Below are 5642 nucleotides of genomic sequence, written 5' to 3' on the forward strand. Positions count from 1 at the left end.
AACCAATAGCCTTTTCTATTAAAACCACAATCTATGTAACCTACAAAAATAATTAGTTGTATGACAAAGCATTAAATAGACAAAAATATGTGCAAGTGTTTTTTAAGGCCAGGTTACTTTAAAAAAGAATCAGCCTGAAGTACTTTTAATAGACAGAGTGCTGCTTTACTTGATATTTCAACATTTTAGTAGAACAGGCTGAGCGGAGTTAACCAAATCTGCCTGTAACCTGTTGCCAAAATGTACAAGGTAAAACATGTTTAAATGTAACCGTGCAATAATTGTGAATTACACAATGTCAAATGTGGCCTACAATCGCTAGACTGATCTGGGCCACAGACCTAATATCAACAATTGGTCCAACACCTCCATCCACAATCGGCCCAATTATTGTTTGCCGTCATGGATCCAGTACCATCACTGCCGCACATGGCCCACACTCGGCTGACTTGTTGCATGCCAGTGCCAGCAGTGCGCCAGCAGTGCCATTCTGAGGCCACATTCGGGCCGAGTCTGTCTGCTATGTGGGTGTGGTTACCTGAAAAAAGTTTTAAACATTACAGAGAATATTTGCATGTTTTACAATCCTTAACTGTTTTTTTGACTGAAAAGTATTTTATTTTCTACAACTACTAATGTGATCTTGTTTCAATTCAGTCCACTAAAATGTGTTATTTTATTATTATTTATTATTTTACATAGTTTACACTGTTTCACAATAAGATTAAGTGTAATTTCTTGTTTATTTTAAATATTTTTTTTGTGCAGTATTTAACAGAGTTAACCAATTATTAGGTTTATTTAACAATAAATAGCATTTTAAAGGGGTCATATATGGCGCGAACATGTGTTTTTCTGTGTCTTTGGTGTGTTATAAGTTGCCCATACATGTATTAGACACATAAAATCTCAAAAGTTAAAGTTTGGGAATAAAAGATGCATTCTATTTAAAAGCAAATGATCACACAGACCTGCCTGAAACGCCTCGTGTATACACACCCCCACAAATCTACATCAGTTCGACGTATATGATCTGACTAAAGCTGCCCAAATGTTTACGCAAGTAAGGTGGGCATACCTGTCACTACAATTGCTTTGAAACATGATGTTTCAAATATGGTAAGAGGTGTTAAATTACCATCACACACTTGCAGTATTGACCAATCACTACGCGCTGGTCAACAAACCTAACATAGTACACCTCGCTTTTCATAGCAATGTGCTTTATAAAAAAACTGCGGGTTTCAGAGACGGTGCAAAGAGGAGATACAAACATGTACCGTATGTGGAAAATACAGATTTTTGATTCTTAAATCGTGTATACTAGGGGTGTAAAGGTACAAGTACGGAACATAGATTAAGCATAAAACCTAACTGTTTGCAAATAAACATTCGTTTTTTATTTTAAAAAGTATATTAAATATGCTGTATAATATATAAGCACTGATATATATAAAACTTTTAAAAATATGAAATGTATTGTTTATTAGCACACAGGTTTTATGCTTAAATTATGCCATTAAAACAGCGATATCTGCTGACGGACAAATGCTTCATTGTTACAGGAACATGCCAGCTGAAGACAATGAGGAAATTACGTCATTTCCTTTGCCAAGTGCATTCCAAACGTCTCCATAGTGCACGAAAATGGAGCCAGACGTAATGAACCATGACTAGGATGTGTTCATGTCCCTGGACAGACTGGCTACATCCTAGTCATAGTTCATTACGCCTCCCGGTACCTAGAGGCCATACCCTTAAGAAGAGCCACCTCCAAGGCCATATAGCTTTCCTGTAGCTCACTGGTAAGAGCATTGTGTTAACAATGCAAGGTTGTGGGTTCGATCCCAGGAGATTGCAAATACCTATGTAAAATGTATAGGATAAAGCGAAGTTGCTTTGGATAATTTGCGTCTGCCAAATGCCTAAATATAAATGTAAATGAAAATCTTGAAGGAACTGTTCGTGTTCTTCAGCCAGCTGGGAATCCCCTCTGATATCCTGACTGACCAGGGGACACCGTTAATGTCCCAGGTTGATGCCGAACCTCTGTCACCTACTCCAGGTCAAACAACTACGCACGTCTGTTACAAGTGCATTATGTGCAATTTATTAGTATGTAAATGTAAACTTTTGTGTTACTTTAAATTGTCATTAAAATACACTTAATATAATAAACATCCGCATAATATGTCCTAATAGAAAGGGAACGACGAGGATCTTGGATGCTGTTTACACAGTGTCGTTTTGAACTAAAAACTGACCTTTTTTTGAGTTATAGGGGACTGAAAACGCAAACCTTTAGAACATGTTTTAAAGTGCAAGTTTTTGAAAACGGGGCAGTTTTCATCTTTGTATAAACTGCAAGACAGATTACTCTGAGAACAATGACGTCTCGCACTTGGATATTACGTGTTGAGTCAAGTGGGTATACCCAAAACAGTGTGATGGCCTTTCAGTGCTGTATGTTTGAGATACACAGCATATGTATTAAAGTTTCACCAGCAAAAATTTGATTTTCTGCACCACTTATACCACCGGTGACACATTGTTTATATTCCCCAGACTTTAAACACACATAAAGTATACGACAACCAAGGGTATACAAAAGCACTTCTTAGGAAATAACTGTGCATTTCTTTACAAAGCAACATTGCCATCCACTGGCCTGTCAATCATAATACAGCATTTATATGCTTTTGCATGTCCGTGTAAATGCAGTTTTCATTGTGTACACATGGTCTTAATGTCATAAACCACACCCACATTTACCCACTTTACAGCTTACAGTCATCTCTACTGTATTCAGATATTTATTTTTCAGCGTTGATTCATGAACACAGTAAAGTTATAGTTTATTAGTAAAGATGAAGAGATGTATCCTGCTGATTCTTGTTACAGTGTCAGGTAAAGTGCATATAAAATTGTAAGCCTCATAAATCTTGAACTACTGCATTTACTGTCTAAATATATTAGATACCTGCAATGAATTTATTTTTATATGTTTGTATTACTCTAAATGTTGTTTATTTAATTTTATATTCCCTTGCAGGTGTATTTGCTGACAGCATTGATCCAAAAGACACCAAAATAATGAGAAGTGAAGAAGATTCTGTGACACTGAGCTGCACGTATGAAACAACTAGCCGTGGAGTTTATCTTTACTGGTACAGACAGAATCCTAACAGAGAACCTCAATATTTACTGTTTAAAGGAGCTCGATCATATACTAATGAAGATATACCAGACAAACATTTTCAGTCAAAGACGTCTGAATCATCCACTGAACTCATTATTAAGAGTGTGTCTCTGTCAGATTCAGCTCTATATTACTGTGCTCTGAGAGTTGACGCCCAGTGATACAAAAAGCCTGAAAGTCTTTACAAAAACTCACACACAATTATTGCTTTGAACAGTTTTTGATCAAGTAATATCAAACCACAGATGTTCTGTATGTAAACCACAAAGCTTTGTGTAAGACAGGATACAGTAACACCTGCTGAAACTGAATCTTAGGTGAATAAAATAAAAACAAAATATAAAAAGGTTTGTAATGACTGCTGTAAAATGTTACACAGTGTTTATGTTTAAATGCCAATACAAAACTTTTTTGCTGCGTTTCCTTTTATGCTAAAATCTTTAACTTTATTATTTACAATTCAAATGTAAGTGAGTAGAGTCTGGCATATATACAAACTTTAAAATACTTACAATTTGGTCAAAATTCTCCTTTCTCAGTTATAACACTAAATATAACTTAGAGGCAGTTTTGTAATAAATACATTACATTTTAAAACACATTTGTCAAAATATATATTTTTTTATAATATGTACAAATGTAGAGGTAAATAACATCTAAAGACTAAAACACAATCATCTTAATCAAAGTGAACTTTAATCAGTTATTGTCAGCTTCTGGTCTTCTTGTCTTTATCTTGTCTGGCTTTCGTACATCAGGGGTTTACTGCTGGTCTCAGTGTTCCAAGTGACTTTCAATTCCTCAATCTTTTACAGAATATCTTTTCAAGTCCTTTTCAAAAAACAATGTTTTCCAATCAATCCCATTTTGCTACCTCTTGCCCCATAAATCCCCATAAAAAATAGGTTTAATCCATGGCTGAGCTGTAAGGCCTTTTTGGAGTTTTCATGTTCTCTCTTTGTCAGAATGTATCTAAATTACCCTTCCTACACTTCTGTATGTCTACCGTACATGTGAAGCAAATGCCTTCCATCAATTTGACCTCCTTTTAAATGTCTTTATGTTTACTCAACTCAGTTATCTTTGTGTCAGATGCTTTATGGTCAATACATGTACATGGCTTTCAATTATTTTAGATTTGTGATTTTAAAGTTTGTACATCTGTGTCTATATTAAGATTATGTGAAGAGGTGGAGCTTAACACATCTGTAATGCTGATCACTGAACTAGTCTGAGACGAGAAGAGGATGTGTGTTTGAACCTGCTCTTTCAATACTGACATGTTTACTTGTGTTCTTCTATTATTGACTGTAACTGCAGGTAAAATATTCATTCATCATCATATTAATATTCTCTTATTTGAACTATACTCATATAATCTTTTGTTGTAGGTTACAGAGCTAAAGAAGTCATCAGTCCGTACAGAGATGTAACGTTTGCCACTGAATCTGAGAATGTGAATCTGTCTTGTAAATACACTGGTTCTGTCTATGGTCTTCACTGGTATCGTCAATATGCTGCTTCACCACCACAGTTTCTTATACTGGATTATAATGGAGTCATAACTGAAGCTATTCCTCCAGTTTCTGGAATCTCCATCGAACACAGAAACACAGAGAAGAGTGTTGATCTGATGATCTCCTCTGTTAAAGTCACAGACTCTGCTCTGTATGACTGCGCCCTGGTGCCCACAGTGACACAAAACACAACAACACTGAACAAAAACATGACTGATGGTGAGATGACGCCAAAACAAAACAAATACATGTGATGGCATGATATTTTTGAGAAAAGAATAAACTTACAGTCAATTTCTATACTGTATATCTTTTTATTTAAAATAAATGGGAATCTTACTAAAACAAATAAAGTTAATTTATGACAAATTATAATATAAATATATATATATATATTTTTAAACTATCCATTGTAAAAACCTATGGGAATAATTTCTAAATGTCATCAGAACAGAAGAGGTTGAAGTATCACATTTACATTTATTCATTTAGCAGATGCTTTTATCCAAATCGACTTACAAAGAGTTTAAGGAGTAATAAGCGAAATGTCATACAGGAGCAATAATACAATAGGTGCCAATACAAAGTTACTGGTTTCGACAAAATCTAGACCACAACCTGTTGAGAGAAAGAGAGAGGGTTAGGTTTTTTTTGTATTCAGGTTTATGTTTTAAAAATTCTCAAATCTCAGATGCTCAATATAAAAGTTTTAGCACTAGGTGGAGACATTTCACAATACAGAAGTACCATAAACTCAAAATATCAGTTACATGACAACACTTCAATCAATTCTGATCACCCTGACACTCATGATGACCAATAGGAGCAGAACAGAAAGTTGATGTGTGTCTTTATATCTGATCAGTATGATACACAAACACAGATCTGAATCTAGAATCAAAGATAAAAAAATCACATAACATAAA

This window comes from Triplophysa dalaica, chromosome 3 (assembly GCF_015846415.1).
Source record: "Triplophysa dalaica isolate WHDGS20190420 chromosome 3, ASM1584641v1, whole genome shotgun sequence".
Lineage (NCBI taxonomy): Eukaryota > Metazoa > Chordata > Actinopteri > Cypriniformes > Nemacheilidae > Triplophysa > Triplophysa dalaica.